The sequence below is a fragment of the Vicugna pacos genome, chromosome 1 (assembly GCF_048564905.1).
Source record: "Vicugna pacos chromosome 1, VicPac4, whole genome shotgun sequence".
In the NCBI taxonomy this organism is placed as follows: Eukaryota; Metazoa; Chordata; class Mammalia; order Artiodactyla; family Camelidae; genus Vicugna; species Vicugna pacos.
In genome coordinates, this window is record NC_132987.1 from 114,436,580 (window position 1) to 114,463,507 (window position 26,928).

At 39.9% G+C, this 26,928-nt stretch overlaps 1 protein-coding gene across 8 annotated transcripts in view; it reads right to left on the minus strand.

Moving 5' to 3' along the window:
* TMEM50B (transmembrane protein 50B) overlaps positions 1 to 15,699 on the minus strand; it is a 38,884-nt gene extending 23,185 nt beyond the window's left edge. For 2 of the 8 annotated variants that reach the window (XM_072968752.1, XM_072968780.1), the window contains exon 1: positions 15,526 to 15,699. The gene's annotated coding sequence lies outside the window, so the exon portion shown is untranslated. The other 6 variants (XM_072968776.1, XM_072968767.1, XM_072968762.1 and 3 more) reach the window with 6 other exon arrangements.
* Between the last annotated feature and the right edge of the window lie 11,229 nt (positions 15,700 to 26,928).

Sequence of the window (26,928 nt, forward strand, 5' to 3'; positions counted from 1 at the left end):
AAACAAGAAGAAAACCTACGGAATGGGAGAAAATTTTTGCAAGTGGAACCGACAAAGGCTTGATCTCCAAAATATATAAGCAGCTCATACGACTCAATAAGAAAAAAATAAACAACCCAATCCAAAAATGGGCAGAAGACCTAAACAAGCAATTCTCCAAGGAAGACATACAAATGATCAAAAAGCACATGAAAAAATGTTCAATATCACTAATTATCAGAGAAATGCAAATCAAAACTACAATGAGGTATCACCTCACACCAGTCAGAATGGCCATCATTCAAAAATCCACAAATGACAAATGCTGGAGAGGCTGTGGAGAAAGGGGAACCCTCCTATACTGCTGGTGGGAATGCAGTTTGGTGCAGCCACTATGGAAAACAGTGTGGAGATTCCTCAAAAGACTAGGAATAGACTTACCATTCCTACTCCTGGGCTTGTATCCAGAAGGAAATCTACTTCAGGATGACACCTGCACTCCAATGTTCATAGCAGCACTATTTACAATAGCCAAAACATGGAAACAGCCTAAATGTCCATCAACAGGTGACTGGATAAAGAAGATGTGGTATATTTATACAATGGAATACTACTCAGCCATAAAAACCGACAACATAATGCCATTTGTAGCAACATGGATGCTCCTGGAGAATGTCATTCTAAGTGAAGTAAGCCAGAAAGAGAAAGAAAAATACCATATGAGATCGCTCATATGTGGAATCTAAAAAACAAAAACAAAAACAAACAAACAAAACAAAGCACAAATACAGGACAGAAATAGACTCACAGACAGAGAATACAGACTTGTGGTTGCCAGTGGGGTGGAGGGTGGGAAGGGATAGACTGGGATTTCAAAATTGTAGAATAGATAAACAAGATTACACTGTATAGCACAGGGAAATATACACAAAATGTTATGATAAATCACAGAGAAAAAAATGTGACAATGTGTGTATATGTCCATGAATGACTGAAAAATTGTGCTGAACACTGGAATTTGACACAACATTGTAAAATGATTATAAATCAATAAAAAATGTTAAAAAAAAAGACTTGTACAAGAAAGTTTATGGCAGTTTTATTCATATTAGCTCCAAACTGAAACAACCTAAATGTTCATCAACAGAAGAATGGATAAGCAAATTATGACTGAATCACACAATGGAATACTATTTAGCAACAGAAAAGAATGAACTGATAACCATGCAGAAAAAAGAAAATCTCAAAAACCTGATTTACATGAAAGAAGGCAGACACAAAAGAATCTATCCTGTATGATTCCATTTAAATGAAGCTTAAGAGGCAAAACTAATCAACAGTTCCAGAAATCAGAGCAGTGGTTGCCTGCAGGGGTTGAGGACTAACTACAAGGAAAATTTATGGGTGATGGAAATGTTCCATACCTTGGTTGTGATAGTGATAATGCAGGTACATACATTTACCAAAAGTTATTGAAGTGTATACTTAAGAACTGTGTATTTTACAGTATGTAAACTTTGGCCACAAACATTTTTTTAAATGTCATCATTCAGATATGCTTTAGCTTCATTAAAGCCTTACTCGGTATGTACTATAGGCACATTTTATCAAGATATTTCTGCAGACATGGAGATGAATTGTTATCAAAGATTAAATATTAACTGGTTAAAAGCAAGTTTAGGGAAGGCTGTGAATTTGAGACGTCTGAAGGTTAAAACAAAAATCTTACTCCTTGTTATAAAGTATCTATAAAAAGTCTATAAAAAGTTCTATTTATAAACAGTTCTATAAACAGAAAATATACAGTTGTCCCTCAGTATCTGCAGGGGATTGGTTCCAGGACCCCCAATGGATACCAAAATATGTGGATCCTCAAGTCCCTTATATAAAATGGCATAGTATTTGCATATAACCTATGCACATCCTCCCATATACCACAATTATCATCTCTAGATATAGAACTTAAAATACCTAATACAATGTAAATGCTATGTAAATAGTTGCCAGGACTTGGCAGATTCAAGTTTTGCTTTTTGGAACATTCTGGAATGTTTTTTTCCTGAACATTTTCAATCCCAAGTTGGCTGAATCCATGGATGTAGAACCCAAGGATACCGAAGGCTGAATGTACAGCTATTTCCAAATACTGACTTCTGGAATATCATGGTCTTCTCCCTCCTTGGGCTTCAGCTGATGGGTCAAGGGAAACATCAAAACAAGTAATACAAATTGTTACTATGAAGAAAAGAAAATGCACGGGATCCTAATAAAAAACAAAAGGGACATCTATTTTAGAATGGTCAGGGAAAGCCTCTCTGAAGAGGCAACATTTGCTAAAATGTTTAAACACAGTGAAATTTAAAATCTGAATGAAGTTAATTATATTAAGGAGAAGCAAAAGAGGTAGAGCAGGGACAGGAACAATTATATACAAAGCCAAGTCCCTTTGATACTAGCAAGGTAGAATGAGCTGGTACCAAAGAGAATCAGGATATAGTAACTTAGTGGAGGAAGTGACTTGCAATAAATATAAAGAGAGACAGTTAAGGGCCAGGTAACACTGCAGATTAATGTGGACTTCATAATGGATTTGGAGTTTCACTGAGTTTGTAATGGGAAACTAACAGAATAAGGTTAGGATAATAAGAGCAAAGGCACCAAGACAGCCACTACTGGTAAACATTTACGAGGAAAGTGACAGCTAGTATATTAACAACCAACATTCTGAACTGAGAAGACTGACTTTCATACGAGTTTTATTATTGATATTTTCCCAAAAAGAAGCATATTTTATCATGACACAGTCTTGATTTGATGAAAACCGACAATACGAACACTGATCCCCTGGATTAAAGTGGAAACAAGTACACAATATTTAACATAAGATAACAGGACTTTGGAGACTAAATGAAGGCAAAGACTACTTAGAGAAAATCTGAATGTTAAAAAATAGAATAAATGTTTAAGTTAAATAGTTTACTTCATGCACACATTTAAAAATCTATTTTTGAAAAATATTTAATGGCATGAGAAATAGTAATGACTAATACTAAATGAAAAAAAGCAGGTTATTAAAACTGTATCTATAGCATTATTTCCTTTAAAAAAAAGAATCAACAGTGTATATACATGTGTGTATATATACATATGTACATAAAAAACACATACATATGTAAAAATATTGGAAGGAAAAATACCAGTACTTTCATGATGTTATTATACATATATGTATGTTTGTTTTACTTTGTCTATTTTCAAAGTTTGCCACACTGAGCATGAATTTTTCAAATGCAAAATTTTAAAAAGTTATTGTAATTAACACAATGAATTGTTGATATTTCGTGCCTGTTGAGAAGTCTCTTATATAATGTAACAGATCTGTAACTACTTTTAAAAAACTTAAAAAAACTTTTTTAAGGTCAAGGAAATTACTGGTATGCTCTCCCACAAAACTGACCCCAGTACCAATTTAAAAAAAACAAACAAACAAGATTACTGAACTGAACTAATGGACTCACAAGTCTTATAATACATTAGATAGCAATTATTCCTACTATGAGAGGCAACTCTTTTTAAAAGGAAATGAATTCTTTTTAGAGGGCATTTTAAGTGATTCAACTATGAAATTTTCATTTCCAAGCAGTTTAAGAAACCAAAGGACAACTGCAAAAAGCAAGAGGAGAAAACTACACACTTTAACATACAAACATAGTCTAAGCAATTTCCATATACATCAAAGTTCCAAATAATATAGCTAATTCAAAATTTTTTCCTTTAACCAAACCTTCATACTACCAGCTGTTTGTTCATCTATCCTTTCACTAGTTGTTAAACGCTACTAGTGTTAGGCACTGAGTATACAAAATGATTAAGACAACCAATGTAGGGAACAGTCTAGTGAGGGACATTGTCAGAACAACGGTTAATTGCATTACAAAATGTGCTATAATACACATACACTTGGGACTATAATACAAAAGTGCTTTAACAGAAATACAAAAAGAGTGTTATAGAACACTACTTGCTGGGAATAGCTGGGGAAAGTTTGATCAAGGATTTGGGGTTCTGAAGCATGAATAGGAGTCTAACAGATGAAAATGAAGGAATAAAATATGCAGAATTACCTAGGCCCACAACAGAACAGGGTAGAGCTTAACGTATTTCAAAGAGTGATAGAGATTAACCTGTTTGGAACAAGATCATGAAGGATTCTTCAGCCTACTCAAATCTAACCTCTATCCTCTAAGCCAGGGATTAGCAATCTTCTGTAAAGAAGCAGATAGTATATATTTTTGGTTTTGCAGGCCAAACAATCTGTGTCAACCATTCAACCCTCATATGCCCACATAGCATAAAAGCCACCATAGACAATATATGAACAAATGAGCATGGCTGTATTCCAATAAAATTTAATTTACAAAATAAGTGGCAGGCCAGACTTGGCCCACAGATCATAGTTTACAAGTCCCTGCTCTAAGTAAGAAACGACCAGAGGCTTGTAAGCACAGAAGTGACAAGATCAGCTCCATGATTTAGAAAGGAAATCCTGGTGACAGCAGTGTGGAGGAGGGACTGAAAAAAAATGTGAAAGGCATCTCTAGACAGGAAGAGAATAAGAATATAAACTGAGGCCATACTGACACAGGCTAAAGAAAAGATTTTAATTTGAAAAAAATTAAAGTGGTAGCTTTTAGCAAGCAAGGAAGAGCTAAGAATGATGATGTTTAGGTGCCCAACAGCTGGCGAAACACCACTAACCAAAATAGGGAAGGGAGAATGAGAGAGAAGAGCATGAGCATAATGTATTTGATATGACCAAAGGACATGCAGGTGGAAATGTACGTAAGACAGATGTACAGAAACCACTGAAAAAGTGGTTTAAGACAGAAATACAGATTAGAAGTTCACAGTGGTAACTGAAGTCATGGAGCAGCTCAGGGAGAAAATATGAAAGAGGGCTGAGGACTGATTCAGAGTTCATCTCTGACTCACTTCCTTTCTTCCTTGACTTATTGTGTGTCAAGCACAATAGCAGACTTGCATATATAATGGTATTTAATTAGCAAAACACTCCTCCAGAGCATGTATGGAATATCTACAGAACATCTTCTATAAGCAAGGCACCATGGGCAAAATAAAGATGAATAAAACTTCGCCCTCATCATTAAAGGATTTACAAACTGGCAGAGAAATCATTCAACACTTAATTAAAATTAAATTACAATTTGTATCATTAAAAAAATCTGTTACAAAAAAAAAATCAGGAGATTGGGGTCAGTGGGGAACTCATGCTTAGCATGCACGAGGTCCTAGGTTCAATCCCCAGTACCTCCATTTAAAGATAAAAAAAATCAGGACATTAACAAAATTTAAATGTCATTCAAGATACCATGTCTACATAGCCAGAGCAAAACAAACTAGCTCAAATGAAACAAAAATAAAATCTATACCCTCCCCATTATTACCAGTACTGATATTAGTTACAGGTGGTTATAGGTTACAAACAACTCCATTCCATCCTCAAAAAAACTATTCCTTTGAATACTCACAAATATTCTAAGGCAATTACTATCATTACCTTGTATTACTAAAAAGATTTAGAGAACAACTTGCCCAAGGTCACACTGCAGCAAGGAGGAAAGACAGGATTCCACTGAAGTTCAGATCTGATTGCAAAATCTGTGCTCAAGACCATTACACTGTACTGCTGTCATTGGACCAGTTTCACAGCATTTCTCTCATTTTCAGTTTCTTGAGGAGAAACTTACTATCCCACTGCCATGGTGAAGAGAGCAAGAAGAATGAGATGGAAAAGAAACAGTCCCAGTTTAGAGGAACACTGTGATCATCTCGAAGAAGAAAGCAGTCCAATGAGGTCCACAATGACGGTGGTGATTACTGTTGATTCATATCTTGCCAAAGGAGTCTGGAGAATATAGTTTTTCTTCTTGGGTTGCTATAAATCTGGTTTCTAGGCACTCACAGTGTGAATATTTAATAGGCCCTAAAATCCAACACCATGAATTATTCAGAGAGCTAAGTACTTTTGGAAAAGACATTTTACATACTTAATCTCAGGATGCTTATTATTTACCTTCTGACTTGTAAATCATATATAACAAGGATAAAATTTGATATTAAGTACCACAAATTTTGGTAAAAGATTTAAATTTAAAAACCAAAGTAAAGGATAAGGAACACAGATTTTTAAAGACACTTTAATTTTACAACTATATAACTTGCCCCAGTAATATCCTGAACAACTTTTAATTATTCAAAATGTGAATCCTCCCCTCTGCTACCTCCCTATGCAGTTGATTTGCAGATTTAAATATCCAGTTTCAGAGCCATACATTCAACTATTTGCTTGACATCCTCAGATGTCAAAATCAACATGTCCAAATTCGAATTCATGATCTCCTGCAAATCTGATGCTATTTCAGGTTTCCCTACAATTAATGAATCCTCATTTATCCAGTTATACAAGCCAGAAATGCAGGTGTCATCCTTGTTACTTCTTTCTGACCTCTCACATCCAATCCATCACCTGATTATGCCTCCTAAATCTCTCTCGTCTAACTTCTCTACCTCTCCCCTCCACCACCGTCACCTGAGTACTGCTCTCTCACCTGTCCCATCACAATAGCCTCCCAGCTGACCTAGCCACATCCACTCCTGCCCCCATCAAAATGTTCTCCACACTGCAGCTGGAATTATTTTTTTTAAAGGTCACAAAGCTGGTATCTCCCTTCTGCTTAAAATCTTTCATTGCCTTCCCAATTACTATCTTCAAGATAAAGATAAAACTGTAGTATGGCCTCGTCCTTACTTGCCCCAGCCTGCTCTTAAAACATTTTCTCCTCTTTCTCCAGTGATTCTGGTTTCTCTTTTAGTGCCTTATGTTTGCTAAATCACCCCATCTAAAACCACACCCCCCCATCTGATAACTTCCACCCCCAGCTCACCTAGTTAACTCCTGCTCATACTGCCAGATGTCTGCTTAGTTGTCACTTTTCAACTGAAACATCAGCTTTCCCTTTGTTCATTCAACATTTATTTACAGAGTGCCTGCTACATGCCAGGGACTGCTGTGGACACTTAAGATACAACAATGAACACATCAAAGGCACTGGTCATGTGAAGCTTTGGGGGATGTGGGGAGGCAGAATAAACATAATTTTTAAAGTAAGTGAAAGAAAGAGAGAAAGAGAGAAAGAGAGAAAGGAAGGAAGGAAGAAAAGAAAAGAAAAGAAAAGAAAAGAAAAGAAAAGAAAAGAAAAGAAAAGAAAAGAAAAGAAAGGAAGGAAGGAAGGAAGTAATATATCATGTCAGTGATAAATGCCATGGGGGAAAAACAAAGCAGAGTAAGGGGCACTGGAAGTACAGGTGATAGCAGGGACAGCTGAAATGTCAGGGTAGGCCCCCTTGAGAAGATGACACCAGCAAAGACTTGAAGGTGGGGAGAGAGCCCCTGGGCATCTGCCAGAGAGAACAACAGGGCAAAGGCCCCAGGGCAGCACCAGGCATTCAAGGAGCAACATGGAAGCCAGGGGGGCTGCAGTGGAGTGGGTGAGAAGGAAAAGTAGGAGAAAACAAGGTCGGAGAGGGAACAGGGGCAAGGAAGAATAATTACAGAGCCTCATGAGCTACTGTAAGAACCTTAGTTTTTACTGATTAAAATAGGGAGGCCTAAGAGTCTGAGCAGAGTGACTTAATGTTTAAGAGGATCCTTACGGCTATTGTGCGGAGAACAGACTGCAGGGCTGAGCGGAAGGAGAGAGGCCAGTTAAAAAGTTGCTGAAATAATCCAAGTGAAAGATGATGCTGATTTCCATGACTAGATCTAAACCCCTTAGCATTTCATTATTAATTTTATTATCTGCGTAATACCTCTCCCCCTGCGGAGAGTAAGCTCCATAAAGGACAGTTCAAGTCCATTTCTGCTGACTAGTTTTTCCAGAGCCTAGCACAGTGCCTGGCACACAGAAGGCACCCAAATACCTTTTGAGTGACTGAATCTAACTATTTTGTCTTTCAAATTCTCAAATGTAATACATGTCTCATTACCTTGTCTCACACACACACACATAGAGCCTACTTTATAGGTAGGTTTATTTAAACCGATTATTTATGGATGCTGGTAATATGAAGTATCATTTCAGTGAGGGAAATAAATCTTGTTGTGACAACATATTCAAACATTATTCCTTAAAATCATCCTCCTTGCTTTCCCAACTCCATATTCTGCTAGAATTTTCTAAAACTCAGATTGGATCATGCCATTCATTCAAAATTCCAACAGCCTATGAGATATAGTCCAAAAGAAAGGGTACTTAGTTTTCCCCTAATATAGCTTTCTTACTTCCTAATATCTTGACACACTGTATACTCCAGCCACAAAGAAATAAAAGGGAGAAGGTAGCCAATACTTGTATCTACTATTATGCAAACTGCCACATATATATACCCACATATATTTTTATATATACATGTAAATATAAATATATATATATATCTGTATGTCCTTGGAATGCTCCTTTCACCCCTTTGTCTACACACGAACTCCCAACTCAACCTTCAAGACACACATCAGTCAAGTTTGGAAATCACTGAACCAGATTATTTCAAGGGTCCCTTCCATTGCTGAGATTTGTGAAATGCCATCTTTCCAGTAATGAAGCAGTCTCCAAGAACAATCTGAGCTAGAAACTTCAAAATATCTCATCATTAATTCCATTTATGTCAAAACATATAATTAACAAACCAAGTGAAATGTGTAAACCTTTATTGATCCTGGTTTCCAAAAAAAAATTTTAAGGTAGTCTGGGCCATCTGGGGAAACTGGAATACAGGTCAGACAGAGAAGATTACATTATTTTCCTAGATGTGATAATGACACAATAGTGGTTATGTAAAGAAAATAACCTTATTAGAAGAAGCATGCTTCCATATTTAGGGGTTAGGTGTCAATGTCACCAACACACTGTCAAATGGTTAAACAAAGAAAAAAAAAGAATAAAACAAATATGGCAAAATATTAAAATGTCGAATCTACTGTTCAATTTTTCTGTATGCTTAAAATTTTTTTGTAAAAAAAGTTGAAAACATAGAAAGGCATACAATCATGAATTGCCACCTAAATGCAGATGCCTGCTAAACAATCCCAGAGCTCATCCAGCCCCGGCAAAATTCCACTCACTCTCTGAGGTCATCTCTACCAAGGGTTCCCCGCAGGAGCCCTGCTAAGGGAATCTCTGCATCTTCTGGGATTGCTCAGTAAATGCCCTACTCCCCAGTTCAGAGAAACTGGCTTCAGGGTCACAGCTTTGAACCCACACAGCTGAAAGGGAACCCACCTGGCAAGCAGTAGTGGGAAGGCAAAGGCCTACAGTAAGGACATTTTTAAAGGCTCAAAGGAAATGGACACCTTGAAGTAACAATTACCCTTTTTCAGCATTAGCCACCACACAGGTAGCTAAAAGACTAGGCTGAGTTAGCACTGGCCTGGCCCACTCCTACATTCAGCCTCCTCCCAGCTGTGCCTACTTGGCCAGGCTCATTTAGCCATTCCATTTTTAACAGAATAGTCACTGACTGATAGGCACTGTTCAAGCTTTGAACCTCCCCAGGCTATTGTCTTCTGGTACGTAAACTGGGGGTACGACAGCACGTCCCTCAGTGAGAATTAATAAGAAAAGCAGTATCCAGCACATGTGATCACTCAATGCTGTCAACTACCACCTACCAAGAAGATGGTTCACATACATACCACTGCTTTGTAGACGGCACTGTGTTCCTGGCAGTACTGCCATTACTGTTTAATTGAGAAAAACTATTACTACGTCTGGGTGAAGATGGCAGATGTACATAAGCATCTCATTTTGCTCCCTCCTGAAACTTCACTAAAACTGCAGTAAAAGTTTTTAAAAAGTCATAAACTCCCAATGATAGCAAGAACAGAAGAGGAGACCATAGCAATAAAATTTCGAAAGCTAGAAAGCAGATGGACAATGGTACCTGACTTAGCACACCAAGAAAACTGAATTTCCAAGCCAGCAGCAGGGAAAGCTGAGAACCAATTCAGTAAAAACTTGGTGGAAGCAGGAAGAAAAGTCAGATCCCACAACCTTCCCTTTCCTCTTCACAGTACTGGCAACTGCTCCTTCCATATCCTGGCAGAAGTCTGAGGTTTACCCCCTATTTCTTGTGTTCTGGACTGGGGGATCCAGGGACAATGGAAGATGTAGGTATTATACTGAAAACTAGACATAAAGGACTGCTGTCCCTCTGTTCTGGTGCAGGAGACCGGCAACCAAACCCTTTCCCTCCAGACAGGAATCTGGAAAACTACGCAGTGAAAGAAAACTTTAAACAAAATAATTATAATGTCACAGATAAGAGAACATATTGCATTTTAAAAACAAGACTAGGAAGCTATCATAAGAAACATTCAGAGACTAAAAAACAGCCTTTGAAAATAAAAAACATGATTGGGCAATTTTTTAAAAAATCCAGGTAGAAAGGTTGGGCAATAAAAGTTAAGAAAATCTAGGAATAAGTAAATAGATAGAAAACAGATAAGAAAATTAGAAGACTTTTAAAAGGTGCCCATCTAAATAACAGATGTTTTAGGAGAGACTACAGAGAAAATAAGAGGGAGAAAAATAATAAAACATTCAAGAAAATTTCTCCAGAATAGAAAGTACTGTATTTCCATATCTAAAGGGCCCATCAAATATTCAACCTAATGGATGAAAATAGACCCACACTAAAACAGACCATTTTAAATTTCAAACCACTGGAATCAAGGCATAGATTCTCTAACTTTGCAGAAAGAAAAAAATAGACCACATACAAAAGATCAGGAATCATAATAGCATGGAATTCTCAGCAGCAATACCAGAAGCAAGATGACAATGGAGTAACAACTTCCAAATTCTGAAAAAAAAATTATTTCTAAGTAAAATCTTAATTACCAGCCAAAATATCAGTCAAGTATCAGGACAGAATCAAAACATATTCAGACAGGCAAGGTCTCAAAAAACTTAGCACTTCTTGTCGGAAGCTACTGGAGGGGCAGGTTATAGATGAGTGTTAGAGTGCATGGTTAGCATGCATGAGGTCCTGGGTTCAATCCCCAGTTCAATTCCCATTTAAAAAAATAAACACATAAACCTAATTACCCTCCCCCACAAAAAAACAAGACAAAATAGTAAAAAAATAAGGGGGAGAGTATAGCTCAATGGTAGAATGCATGCCTAGCATGCATGAGGTCCTGGGTTCAATCCCCAGTACCTCTATTTAAATAAATAAACAAACAAACCTAGTCACCACCCCCACCCCAAAAAGAATGAATGAATGAATGAATGAATGAATAAATAAATAAATAAAATTTTTAAAAAAGAAAGAAAGAAACTACTGGAGTTTGAGGGCCACCCAAAGGAATAAATCAGTAAAAGAGAAGACAGGGAAGATATCCACACAGGAAAGCAAAAGAGAACCAGCTGCCCCCAGACAAGGAGGGCAACCAGGCCGGACTGAAGCAGTGTAACATGTCGCAGTGCTCTGCCAGCTTTTTAACCTGAGGACTGAATGCCCCACGAGTTTGGCCCAGATTCCTATCTGTACTCAGCTGGGCTTGGCTTGAGCTTGAGCACAAGCTGATGCAGTTCCAGTTCTCCTTCCAAGCCCTGCAGGCTGCATCAGCAAAGGATATTCACTTCCCTCCCAGAGGGTTCTGCTTTGACCTACTCTGATAGCTGCAGGCAGGCCACTGGGAGCAGCTAAGAAACAGAAAGCACAGAGCAACAGTTCACTCCCTCTGACAGTATTTCTGCTGTCCTTTCAGAACTTGGTCCACACTAGAGCCCTCCAGGTGCCCTCACTGTAGGGAACCCCATTGCCCAAGACTCACTCATAACACTGCCCACTAACTTCCTCAGAAAGGACCCCTGTAAACACAGGGAAACTGAAGTCAGTCTGTTCTGCTCATCTTTTCCTGGAGGCTTTCATCTAATAATGACAATATTGTCCTTTGCTATCAGGTATGTGCTTATAATTATGAAGCAAAATGTTAATATCAAGTTGAGAAAACTCTAGCAAATTCTAATAAGCCTGTCTGGACCTGATCTGTGCTCTGGGGGGAAATAACTTTGTTATCACAGTTCACTTAATGAAAACTCCACTGTTAATAAAGACACGGTTTATGGTTCTGCAAGGTATGAATTTAACTGCAGAAATTAATAAGTTGTTATGATTTTATAGCCTGGTAGAAAAGATTAATCCCAAAGGTCTTATGATTTTGTTGCCCTTTGGAACATTAACCAATTACACCTAACTCAGTAATTTTATTGAGCCATTCCTTTCCCTATAGACTACATAAATATGCATTCCTTAATTCCTGTTAAAACTAGCTCTTTGTGGTACTCAATAAATTAAATAAAACTTTGAAAAATGCCCATAGTTTGTATGAGAATTTTGTTTTGAACACTATTCCAAACCAAATATATCATTTAAGATATGTGTAAATATTTATATACATGTAAATACATATACATGTGTATAGTTATGTATTCATGTGTAAAGCTTATTTTAAAAAGCAAGAGACTTAACAAAAAGATCAGGATAGAGGCTGTTGGGCCAACTGAGTTCCTTGAAAGTCCAACGACCCCATTCCTGGGCTCTCAGATGTCTGACATTCTTTGCTAGGTGTGTTTGCCCTAACAAAGTAATAGCCCTAGGTAATGCTCAGGCTGGCTTGTTTCAGCCTACCTTATCAGAGTCAAACGCCACCGCCCTTCAATGACCCTAAACCTCTTACCTCACCTACAACCAATCAGAGACTTGCACACAAGCCCACCTTATAAAAGACTCCAACAACCGGCCCTCCCTCGTGCTCACAAAGGCACCCCTCACTTGTGTGGCCCACTGTTGTCTATGACAGAGTACCCCAATAAACACCTTTCTATTCTTATACTTAATCGCTGGTAAATTCTTTTACCAACCTGTGTGTCACTGGCTCACCAACTGGCCACCCCGCTGTGTATCACAACAGAGGCTACCCCTGGAAGATGTAAATGTTTTGTTTCTTAATTTGGTTGTAGATACAATGCTGATCACTGCAGTAGTAGTATTTAAATTGTACACTTATATGTGTTCTGCAGTTTTTTCAGTACCTGAGGTACAACTCAAAACAAAACAAACTTATTTAAAAAGAGAACAAGAATTTCTGTTATTGGATATTCAAGGGGATTACCACAGGAGGGTATTACACAACATATGTCCCTTCACATCCTCTCTTCCTGAAGGCCCTCCTACTCATTCCTGCCAAGCCAATCAAATGAGTCAATGTAACTTTAAAGTCCACACCACTAAATGACAGCAAGGTTAATAAATTCGTCATTGTTTAACCTGGTCTTCAAAATTTTCTTGATCCAGTCTCTAAATATAAAAAGATCCACAGATTCTAAGAAATGCATTTGAATCAAACAAATTAGCTACTGCCTTTAAATTAAAAAATCCTCTAAGTTATAAGAAGATTCATAGTGAGACAAGAACTAAAATTATACTCTAAAATACAATAATCTGTTTAAACTATCTACCTGAGGGGGAGGGTATAGCTCAAGTGGTAGAGCGCACAAAGTCCTGGGTTCAATCCCCAGTACCTCCTCTAAATATAAATAAGTAAATAAAGCTAAATACCTCCTCCTCAAAAAAAACAAAAAACAAAAAATCTATCTACCTGAAACTTATCCCGTAATCCCAAAATGGCATTTTCATGCAGCAAGGCTTTTAATGACTAAAATCCATAAACAACCAAAACATTCATTATTATGGGAGTGATAAAATTACAGTACATGGGGTGGGGGGATAGCTCAGTGGTACAGCATGTGCTTGGAGTGCACAAGGTCCAGGGCTCAATCCCCAGTGCCTCTGTTGGGGGGCGGGGATAAAATTAAAAATTTTTTTTTAGTTTAAAAAAAGTTAGAGTACACCCAAATTGTGGCATACTATGCAGCATTTTAAAAATGAGGTAGGTCGTTGGCATGTACTGATATGGAAATGTATCCTTATGTTAAGTCAGCTGCCCAACAGTATTATGGGTATCATCCCCTCCTTGGGACTGGAATTGAGGATGTAAAGGATGCAAAGTGAAGAAACAAGGAATTCTAACTTTTTACTCGATATACTTCTGGGCTGTTTTAACTTTTTACTTGATATTCATCTTTAATATTTTTAAAATGTTTACAACCTGAACATATTACTGTAATCATTTAGAAGGAGTAGATAAGGATAAAATAATAACGTAAGTGTTTTACCTTGGGCTCCAGAATTGAATTCAGAAATGACTAGACAGGCTGCGGTAATCCTAGCGGGCAGAGGAGGACTGGGCCGGGCGGGGGGGGGGGGCGTGTCTCCGGAAGAGGAACACTACATCCTCCCCCCGCTATTATTAAACCAGCTTTTCCTGCCGCATCAACATTCAAGTCAACTTTTGATTTTCATCTTAAGAACGAAGACGCTTGCAACACTATTACCGGTAAAAACGTCTAACGTTTGCTCTGCGTCTGAAACCTATGCTTGAAAGATGACAAGTGACTGAAGATGATGGAAAAGAGGTGTGATCAGCCTGGGAGTAAGTCCTGGGACTTGCTAAGAAAGGAATTTATAGTACAGGTAAGTGAAGATTTGAGAGAAGAGGTGGGACACTCTGAAAAGAGAAATTAATGTCATTGAGAGGCAAAACGCTGATTTTTCATTCATTCCAATCGGAGGCTTGAATCCCTCAACACACACACACACCACTAGGAAGGGGAAGGGAGCGAGCACATCACTGCTTTGGTCTTAAAAGGTCACAGATTTACCTTTCAGATTAAAGCACCTTCCAGTGATTAACTCGGAAGCCAATTTATAGGTTAAAAACCAAAATGGTCTTCCCCAAAACTACTACCTTTGCTACATGAGCAACTCTCTGTTGCTCCTTGTCTAAAAGGACACTAAACACTTTATGATTAATTCCCGAAAGAATGTTGATCCACTTTCATTTCCTCTTCCCACCTCGGTACCTGACTCTCATAAGCAGAGAGTCGGGAAAGTCCACTCAACACTGACATTCCCATCGATGGTTCAGAGCAGACGAGAGGGAGGACGAAATACTTGAGTGGCCCCCATACGCCTCACGGGCCGCACACCGTCTCTCCCCGCCCGCCTGTCGCCCCGGGAAGCTGACAGGCTCGAGATGGAAACCTTTCCAGACCACCCCGGGAAGCAATCAGACGCCGAGATAACGCGGCTTGCGCCCCGCCTGGGCCAAGTGCGGGCCACGGTCGCCCGAGGGGACGCTGGCAGGTGCGGAGGAGGCGGCGGAGGCCCCCGCCCCGCAGGCCGCCCAGAAGCTCCGCCGGCCCGCTCCGCCCAGCGGCGCCGCGCACGAGAGAGGCCGGGCCGGGCGCCGCCGCACCTCGCAGGCCGGGCCAGGTCGGCCAGGGGCGCCTCCTTACGCGCGGGCGGTGGGCGCGAGCCCCGAAACCGGCCGCCCGCACTCACCCGGCTTCCCCGACGCCCACGCCGAACCCAGGCGCGCGCGCAGAGGAGGAGGCAACTGCGCCGCTACCGGGCTGGCGTCCTCCGCTCCACCTCAGCCCCCGGGAGCCGGGAGCGGGCGGCGGGTGCGAAGCGAGGGCGCCGGCGGGGCGGAGCGCGGCGCCGTGCGCACCGCAGCAACCAATCGGCGCGCAGCAAGTGGCCGGAGGGGGGCGGGGCGGGCGGGGGCGGGGCACGTTGGGCGGGGCAGTTACGCCAGTGGGAGGGGCGAGGGTGTGGAGATTCTGCGAGCCTCTGGGACCCTACGGCCGGCCGGACTCCGCACCTTATGATTCGCGGCCCCATAGAGAGCTCACCCCTCGTGTTATTTTCCGGGCGGCAGCACCAATGCATTTCTGCTCAAGGATTTCAAGTGCAGCATCCATGAGATCACATGAGTGGGGAACCCAAGACCCAGAGGGCGGCGGCTCTCTTTGCCTTTAGGCCCAGCGGCGTTGGCCGCAAGCAGCCCAGTGTAGGGCACGTGCTCCAGGAGGGTTCTCAGAAACTGAAGGTCTGCAGAGATGTCCTTTTCTAATCCCCGCCACGCAGAAATGAAGGCCTAGAAAGGTGTAGTTACTCGTCCAAGCTTACCAACTAGTACTGTAACCTGAGGTTACCAACACAACTAACTAATCTCATTCTGTCCTGATGCTTTTCTGGGCCATCCACCAGATTTTTGGTTTTCTTATAGTCAGGTCTTTTCCTACTGTCTCATTTAAAGATGCTACATCTTGAATTTTTCGTATAACTTAAGCCTTTGAAAGCCCCGCCTATATTTCCTACAGAATGTAAGATGCCATTTAGTTGTTTGGGGAAAAGACATTGTGTAAGTCCAGTTATTATCAATGGGAGTCTTAAAAAGTTCTTATCTGAAGTATCATGAAATAAAAGGTTTTGTGTCCCAAGTTGTCACAAAATACCATTCTCGTACTCCTATTACTCCTTTAGATCTTTTTTTAACATTTTTTATTGAGTTATAGTCATTTTACAATGTTGTATCAAATTCCAGTGTAGAGCACAATTTTTCAGTTATACATGAACATACATATATTCATTGCCACATTTTTTTTCGCTGTGAACTACCACAAGATCTTGTATATATTTCCCTGTGCTATACAATATAATCTTGTTTATTCAACATATGCCTGTCAGTATCTACAAATTTTGAACTCCCAGTCTATCCCTTCCCACTGCCTTCCCCCTTGGCAACCACAAGTTTGTATTCTATGTCTATGAGTCTGTTTCTGTTTTGTATTTATATTCTTTTTTCTTTTTCCTTTTTTTTTCTTTCTTTCTTTTTTTTTTTTTTTAGATTCCACATATGAGCGATCTCATATGGTATTTTTCTTTCACTTTCTGGCTTATTTCACTTAGAATGACATTCTCCAGGAACATCCATGTTGCTGCAAATGGCGTTATGTTGTCTTTTTAACTCCTTTAGGTCTTATACTTGTAAGAGGAACAACTCTATTTTTTCTTATTTTTTCCATTATCTCTCAGTTCTCATTTTCAGGGATACTATTTTTCTATTGTTTATATTTTATCACTTGGTAGATTTACACTTGTAGTTACATCATCCTGATACAGGGCCAGGATCTTAAGTGCTTAATAAATATTTGTTGAATAAGTTACTTTTGAAATATGTGCAGCCTTAAAACCAGTTAAATTGCTGACCTATAAAAGTTGACTTTTTAAAATAAGCTTTTAAATCTTACTTCTTTTTTCATTATTGTATTAGAATTAGGTTTGGTTACAAGGAGCAAAGGAAAACAACCACAATATAGCAGTGGCTGAAACAAAATTGGTATCTCCCTCTCATGTTGAGGAAGTCCAGAGTTAATCTAGAGCTGGTCTGGCATGTCATGGAGTCAGATCCAGCCTTCTTATTCCAGCTAAGAGAGTCACACAATTACTTACTTATGCTTTCAGATATATGGGCATTTGAAAGATATCAGCCTCTATTCCTAATGTCACCTCATGGTATAAAAGAGCTGCTGGAGCTCTAGTCATTATGCCCGCATTCCAACCAGCAGATGAGAGGACAAAGAAAATACCCCCTCTCTTTGCGAACCTTTCCCAAAGTTTGCACATAGCATTTCTGCTTTCATTCTGCTGGCAAAAAAAAAAAAAACAAAAAAACAAAAAAGAAACAAAAAAAAAACTTAGTCATTTGGCTACACTAAACTGCAAGGAATGCTAGAAAATGGGATTTCAGGTACTGAGGAAGGAAGAATAGATATTGGGGGACAAGTAGAAATTTCTACCATAGTCTCAAATCTCATCACTATTTAAACTATTAAGTATTTTAATACTCATTGACTTTTTTTTAACTTTATTACAGAATATCTGTTGGCAAATGCTTACCTCCATTCATGAAGAAAGATGTTACTGTTGACCTGCCATTGGGTACACATGCTTTGAGTTGCCTTCTCAGACTTGAGTGGGGACTAAAACAATGCAGCTCGTTTCTCTATCATTCTATAAGCTTCTACTTCACAAACAGAGTCAAACATTTATATAGCTATGCTTTCAAAAATATGGGCATTTGAAAGATAATGGGATTAATTTGCTGATGTTGACATTTCAGTGTCAGCATTTCAAATGTACTGATTTGAGTATTTAGTAAAGTTGCAAATCAGCTGGGGAAAAAAACTCCACACATGCCCTGATTTCAGTTGGTATTCCATTACGTAGCTACTTAAGCATATGTTTTCTTAAATTCCTATTACCTAAGGACCTTGGAGGGGCTCTCCTAGATTCTGGAGCCTTTGTGACTTCAGGACCATTTTCAAGTTTGGGCCAGGACAGGTTCTAAAAGGCCTCCTTCATCTAAAACTGGACAGGTAGAATTCAGTCCAGTTGGTTCAACCCTCTTAAGAGAAAGGAACAATCCAGGCTGTCCTTCACACCAGGTCCCACGGGTTCTGGTTTGTTCTCACTTTCTCAGATCTGCTTCATGAACTTACTCTAATGGAGTGGTGCTCATGTCCCATCTTTTGAAAGTACACACCCAAGTGTACCACAGAAGCTATGTTGAATAAAGCATATTGTGTAAATATGTACTTCCAAAAATATTCTCACTTTCTCCATAAGCTTATGGGGTCATGAAACAAAAAGACTTCTTGTTAATAAGTCAGTTAGAACTGTTGTATTGGGATAAAGGTGTCTTGAGACTAAGATCACACTCCTGTGAATCTGAAATGACGGTCTCCTGAAAGGATGAATGTTCAGTGTCAATCATTTGGGGAGAAGATGGTCTTTAGACGGGAAACAGGATCCTAAAGCTTGGAAGACCATTTGACTCAGGCAGAAAAGGAAACACTTCTTTCTGAAGTCTAGACTCTGATGCCAGTGGATACATTTATCAGTTGACTTCTTTCAGTTACAAGTAAAAGAAAAAAAACAATCTCAAACTGGCTTTTCGGAGTAGTATAACAACAACAAACAAAAAGCCCTAATTTTAGAACAGAAAAAGGAAAACGTAATCTCAGTTGAAATAGAGATATATATGGGAAAAAAGAGAAGTATGATACTCTTACAAATGAGTCAGGGTTTTTTGTAAGTATCATGTTAAAATCATCATGTTACGATATACGAAAAGGTAAAGGTGAAATAATTACAGGTACTCTTTTTCAAGGATATAGTCAGGCACCAGGGTTTAAAAGACTGCTGAGGCAAATTCTTCAATGGATAACAGGCAACAGAGGATGGGTCAGAAAAGATACAGTAGTATATTAGCACAGGAAACCATAGAAAAGTTAGACAGAAGGCCTCTAGGGACAGTAGAAGGTGGAAACACAATAGGTGACCCCAAAGTTAGTGAATCAGTTCAATATGTAATTTTTATAGTATAGATTGACTTTAATTATACTAGGTTAGCACATATAAAATATTTTTAAAATGCTTATTGATGAAATTAATGAGATTGCTGACTTTCATATATATATATATATATATATATATATATATATATATGTATATATATATAAAATCTACTGTATTAGTTATCTATGGCTATATCCCAAAATTTAGCAACTTAAAACATCAAACATTTATTTATAATTTTGCACAATTTTTAAGTGTCAGGAATCTCAGAGCAGCTTAGCTGAGTTGTTCTGGCTCAAGATTCCTGATAAGCTTATAGTTAAACTGTCAGCTGGGGCTGCAAACATCTGAAGACTTGCCTGAGGCTCTGCTTACAATAAAGCTCACTCTCAGGGCTGTTGGCTGGAGGCCTCGGTTCCTGGATACAAGTGCCTCTCCACAAGGCTGCCTCGGGAGATGGCAACTCGCTTTATACAGATTGACTGGTCTGAGAGAGTGAGAGAGGAGGAAGCTTCCAGTGTCAAAAGTGACATACCATCACTTCTGTTATATTCTGTTGGTCACACAGACCAACTCTAATACACGTGGGAGAGCACTAGAGAAAAATGTGAATATCAGAAAGTGGAGATCTTTGGGGATCCTTTGGATGCTGGCTATGACCTCCATTAGTTTAATAACATTTAGTTCTAAATTAAAAGGGGCTTCCAATCTCCTCTGGTACATACTTGCATTCAGTACTACAAATGAAAACTGTTAATAGGTGTGTGGCACTGATAATTTAAATGCCATAAGCCATGGTGCCATCAGTAATGTTTTCCTAAAATAGGGTACAATGCTTGATAAAATTCCCAAGATTATAAAATATAGTTTTCACAGTAGTTGCACCTGTGGAAAAAAAATAGTGTATTTAAGGTCATGCAAAAAGTATGTCATGTTTATATGTAAAATATAATCCCATTCTAAGCTTAGATGACTACAAGCAGACTTTTTCACCCACGTGAATGTCTGGTGGGACATTTGAATATTGGGCAGGACATGGAACAATACCTCTCTTTGGTCAACTGCCGTGTACATTGCAAAACACCCAGCATCCCTGGCCCTACCTCCTAAATGCCTGTGGTCAGGGGTGATGTCTGAAATATTTAACAACTACGATGGCATGGACTTACCAATCAGTCAGAATAGATGCCAGCCAGCACGACGTACTGGTCCAAGTGGGCTAAACAGAAGCTCTGGCAGTAGCGCCCCTCTAATGATTTTGTCAACTGAAGATTCCCTCATACATTTCCAAAATGTCCTCTAGGGGGCAAGAACGCCTTCGCTGAGAACCACTGATTTACCTTTGAAGACCCCACCCTGCACCCAGTATTTCATGTTCATCATCTCAGAGGATTACAACACTCCTGCAAGTTGGGTCTGATGACACTCATTTGACAGATGAGAAAACAGAAGCTCAAGAAGGTCACATGGCTAGTGAGTGGAAACCTCTAGATCTGAATTCAAATCTCCTGAGCTCCAAAGCCCGTTCCCTCTCCCCTACATCACATTTCCTCTCACTCACTGATATTAGGGGCAGCTGGGGAGGCCAGGACCTCAAGGAAAATAAAGGACAACAATAATAGTCCAGCTATAAAAACACACTGAATCCCAGTCTGGAATCTTCACTCACTAATGTGATCTGCTCCAGTCTCTTTTCTGCCAACGCCATAACCTCGTGTGGGTAAGAACAGGGATCTGAAATCAGACCAACCACAGACAGCCTGAATTCAAATCCCCAACTCTGCCGCTTTCCAGCTGTGTAACCCAACCAAGTTATTTCATCTGTGCTTTAGTTTCTCCATCTCTCAAAAAAAGTTAATAATAAATAATGTTGCTGTTAATAGTGGGGTGTATTTATCTTTTTGAATTAATTCTTATTTTGTGGTTGGCTTTCTTCCTTTGATAACTATGTAAGTTTAAAAAGCTAAAGCTCTAAACATTCTTAGAAACAATGAACAGTACATATATGTAAATTTTAAAAAATATGTGCAGTATGTTGTGTATATGTATTTACATGCAATATATTGTATATATGCAGTCAAACTGTAGCAATTCTACCTAATAAAAGTGAAAAAAAAAGTTAATAATAGTAACTATGTTATAGGATTGCTGCAAAGATTAAGTTAGTTAATGCAAGGAAGGTGTTCACCTCTGTACCTCACACCCTGTGACTCATTATTATGACACATCTCATTCCCGATTCATGATAACTTCAGCTTGCATTTTCTGACTCTATGCCTCATAGTCTGTCCTTATGTAACCTGGCACTGCTATTTATTTTGTTTGCTCAATATTGATTAGTTCTACTTTCTGTGAGCACGTACAACAATCTCATGCTGGCTTAACAGATAATAAGGTAGAGCTATATGTGTTGATTTGGAAAGATTTTGAAGATATATTAACAGACAAGTCAAATAAAAGACAAGAAGAGTATCTATAGTGTGCTCACATTTGTGTGTTTTGAGAGATGGAGCCAGCGTGTGTGTATAAATCATGTACAGTTGACTCATGCAGAAGTTAGGGGCACTAGCCATCCGTGTAGTTGGAAATCTGTATATAACTTTACAGTGGGTCCTCTGGGTCCATGGTTCCCCATCTGCAGATTCACCCCACTGTGGGTCATGTAGCACTGTAGTTCGTTTATTGGAAAAAAATCCACATATAAGTGGACCCTCGCCGTTCAAACTCATGTTGTTCAAGAGTCAACTTGAACACACTGTGAGTGTACAAAAATTTTTGGATAGATATTGTGGTCGCAGGATAATGGCCCCCCAAACATGTCCTGACCCCCAGAATCTGTGAATGTGTCATGTTGCATAGCAAAGGGAACTTGAGGTTGCAGTTGGAATTTAGGTTGCTAATCAACCGACCTTAAAATCAGGAGATTATGCTGGGTGATCTGGGTGGGCCTTGTAACCACAAGGGTCCTTAAAAGTGGAAAAGGGAGGCAGGAGAGTCAGAGTGATGTGGCATGCAAAGGACTCCACCTGCTATTGCTGGTCTTGAAGACAAAAAAGGGCCACAAGTCAAAGATCCAGGCAGACGTCTAGAAGCTGGAAAAGGCAAGGAATTGGATTCTTCCCTAGAACCTCGAGGAGGAATGAAGCCCTGCCAGAACCTTGATTTTAGCTCAGGGAGATCCACTTTGGACTTCTAGAACTGTAAGATTATAAATTTGTGTTGTTTAAGCCATTAAGTTTGTAGCCATTTGTTACAGCAGCAATAGAGAACTAATACAGATAAGCAAGAAACTGTTGATAGTGATTAGATATGGGGAGTAGGCTCAGGAGGTCTGGATCTCGCGGAGTCTGGGGTAAAGAAGAACTACTTTATTTATTGCCCATCCTTTTTCATTGATTGGATTTTTTACTATATACATGTGAATTTTCAAAATAGATTTTCTTTTTCCAAAATAAAGAATCTTACCTTGTTGTACTGTGTAAGACTTTATCATCCAGTTGACGTACTCGCTGTCCTCAGGCCAATGACTTTGGCCCCTGTAAGGCTGTCGGCAGGCAGGCTCCATGAGCGATGCATTTAGAACAGGCATCTCCCAAAACTCTCAAGATACTCAAGTTCATAAGGGTGGGACCCAGAGGCACATACAGACGCTCTTCCAGCCTTCGCCAGCTCATGTCCAGAAGGCCACACAGTCATGACTTCTCAGGACACTTTTTCTTGGTGTTAGAAGAAAAAGGGCAGGTGGGCTCTTTGCTTCCCCACAGGCTGTGGACAACATGATGTACAATGGGAAGCAGTGGGAATTGACATCCTAACTACTGCTTGATTAGTTGTAGGAATAAAAAGTTTTATCTGTATAATTAAACACCATTCTCTCTCACTTATTTTCACAAAACATGCATTTGCTTTTATCTAGTTTTTCTCTACTTTGTGGATTCTTGTTTATGGAAGGCCACCACTCAGTTTAGTAAGAGAAGCTATTCGTTGTAAGAAAGACACCAGGGCAGAGGGGTGGGTATAGCTCAAGTGGTAGAGTACTTTAGCATACACAAAGTCCTGGGTTCAATCCCCAGTACTTCCTCTAAAAAATAAATAAATAAGTAAACCTAATTACCTCCCCACTAAAAAATAAATACATACATAAATAAAAATGCAATACATTAAAAAAAAACCCATAGCAAAGGCCTGGGAACACTAACAAAGTTTTGTGGGGTCTTGGCAGAAATTGGTAAGTAATAATCAACTTTTGCTGTGGCTGTAAAAGCATCTAAAATGAAATTCCTAAAATATTGGCAGTCATTTTTATGCTTAACACAGTTTAAAATAGTTTTCTTATTTCTTGTGCTTCTGATGACATGTCTTGCCTGTAGAAAAGTAGCAAGCAACCTAGCAAACTCAGAACCCCTTGACATCATCCTTTACTGTTTTCTTTTTTTAATAAAAGCTTTGACATGTCATAAAATTCATTCACTTAAAAGGCACAATTTCATGATTCTGAGTATGTTCACAGAGTTGTGCAACCACTATCACAATCAATTTTATTTATTTTATTTTATTTTTAGGGGGGTAATTAGGTTTGTTTGTTTGTTTGTTTGTTTGTTTGTTTGTTTTTAATGGAGGTACCAGGGACTGAACCCAGGACCTTGTGCATGCTAATCAGACCCTCTACCACTGAGCTATACCCTCCCCACATACCACAATCAGTTTAAGAACATTTTTCTCACCCTCAAAAGAAAATCCATAACCATTAGCAGTCACTCTCCATTTCCTCCCAAACTCTCCAGCCTTAGGCAACCATTGATCTACTTTCTGTCTGTATAGATTGGCCTATTCTAGACTTTTCATATAAATGGAATCACACAATATGTGGTCTTTTGTGACTGCCTTCTGTATTTTCATTTAAAGCCTGCAGCTAGCTGAAAGCGTGACAGAGAACAGTTTCAGTCAACTCAGGAAATTGACTGAAACTGGCAAGATTAGCTTCAAAATCAATACTGCCCCCAGAGAAGAACTATGGAACATTTTTTTTTTCAACAAGTCTTAAACAATAAGAACTTCTGTTCTTCTTGTTGTATTAGTACAACAGAGGACATAATTTAATACTTAGGATGGAGTGCTCTTCATGTGTCAGCAACCATGTTGGATTCTTTACATGTGACAGCTTATTGAATCATCACAATAATTGATCTGAGAAACCTAGAGGTCAGTGAGGTTTGGTACTTTGCCGAAGATCACACATCTACAAAGTGGCAGATCTGATGCCCCATGCCCTACAATCCAGTGTATAGTCCCTGTTTGTCCCAAAGCCATGAGGTTCCCATAATCTCATCTGTTTCGGTCACATTTCTTTGTTGCAAACGGCAGTCCCCACTCCAACTGGATTAAGCAGGAAAGGGATTCATACTAGGACACTTGGAACTTTGCAGTGCATGGAGAAAGTGGTTCAAGGTTGTTTCCAGAAACATACCTAAAACCACACTGAAGAACTGGCCTGGTGAGAAAAACACCAAAATGGCTGTGGCCACCACCACACACTACAAGCCAGGAACTTGACTGCCACCGACACTGATGCCACTTCTGTGCCAGGAGCTCCACCTGGCAGCTACTGCCTCCTTGCACCAGCCAAGTGGAACTTCCAAAAAGAGCCAATGAATTTTCTCCCGTGCCTCATTCTGAACCCATGTCTCCCAAGGACAAGCCTTGTTGGCACAGCCTAGATCACACACCTATTTCTGAGCATATTTAAGAAAATTAGGATTTTCTCTTCTGCCAGGACCAACTTCAAAGGCCTGACTTCCTGTGCTAGGAACCACATCTTCCCCAGATGAACGACACATGCCATCATCAATATGGGTGGACAATTTGGAAGATGATGGGAAGCCAAAAGTAGAACTGTCCACTATATCACTTAAGCAAAGCTCACTGAGACTCTTGGGGCTCAATGGGAAAATGATGATGAAAACTGCGGCTGAATGGAAAAGTTGAGAGGACGATGCCACAGAATCAGGGTCCCTCACAGAGGGCATAGAGGTCCAACTATAAATGCCAAAGCCAAGTTGCCGCTGGATCATATGCTCCTCACTGGAAGGTCCTCACAGTGTACCAGGAAAGACCCCTCCCCCAACAAACACACACACACACACACACACACACACAACTGTGAGTAGGTCTCCTCTTGTAACCACATTAAGCTCCCTGGGGTGTATTCGGATGTATGTGTCCTGTTGAGACCTTCAGGTAGGGTCTATCAATTAGTGCGGCTGGGAGACAGTGGCATATATCAATCATCTGGGGAAGATGTGGGTCCTTGAACAGGAAGCCAGACCTTTGAAATCAGTCTTGGCAAGAAAGAAAATCCCTAGACCTTACTTTCCTAGGCTAGATTTGGGGCAGTGGAGGCATGCTTAGGGTGTTTGAAGGCTCTGCCAGAGGTGGGAGAAGGGTGGGCTCCTTCACTCCACTGCAGGCTGGGGACTGGACTCAGAGGCAAACTAGAGAGGGTCACAGCTGGATTATCCCATCCTAGGGGCTGTCCTCCCTTCCCTTCTGCCGTCCCTGAGCCTTGAAGAAAGCTGTATTTGGATGTTCCAGTCAGGCCTCAGCCAGGCAAGAGGTACCATGACAATATTTGTGAGTCTGCCCTTAGGCCAGAGAAGGAGAGGAAGCGCAGTGTCCCCCTCCTGGAGCTGGGGCAGTGAGGGCAGCAGGAACACCAAGCAAAGCATCTGAGGGTTACATTTGGGGTTGAGGGGTCCTTTTACTGATTTCTGATGGTCCAGATGCTGGGAATGGTGGATCCCCTTATAGGACTTCAGTAAATGCATGCTGAATGAACAGCACTTTGTTGAGAAGGAAAGGCAGTACTTCTAGGAACAGGCAGATCCGCACGAGTCGTGCCTAAGAGGTATCAGAAATGTCCCAGAAGGTGGCTGAAGCCCAGGGATGGTGACCCAGGCAGTTGGTAGGAGGGAAGTATAACCCTAGCCATAGAGACAAGGTTAAGGGGACTCCCATCTCTGGGAGGGGTACCCCCGAGAGCAGGGCTATATTCTAGGGATACAGTGAAGAAAATGAATAGTAATGCAGTTGTTCTTTAAAGGAACTTAAAACTATTGTACTGACCAACACCAAGCCTTGAGCACACAGAACAAGGGTGACCCACACTTCACATGGTTCGGAGCTCCTAGACATCATCTGAGCTCTATCCTCAGGGTGTTGGGCCAGGGTTCTGGTCCTACAGTTTGAAGAAAAGAGCCATGAAAGGCTGGGAACCAGGCAGTGTTTGATTGTACCTATGAATGAGTTCAGGTATCTCAATAAATTACTACTATACCTGAAAAGCTGACAAAGTTAGAAGGTAAAAAACCAACAGAAAAAGTCAATGTGGCATCAAAACAGAGGTGTCAGATTCCAATCCCATAAACTCCAATGAACTGGTCCAAATCCCTTTTTTTCTTGCTTGGGAGTTAAGTTACTTAAATAAGTGACTCTGTTTTACATAAGCGAATTTGCCTTTTTAACTATAACCCATGTCTCAGT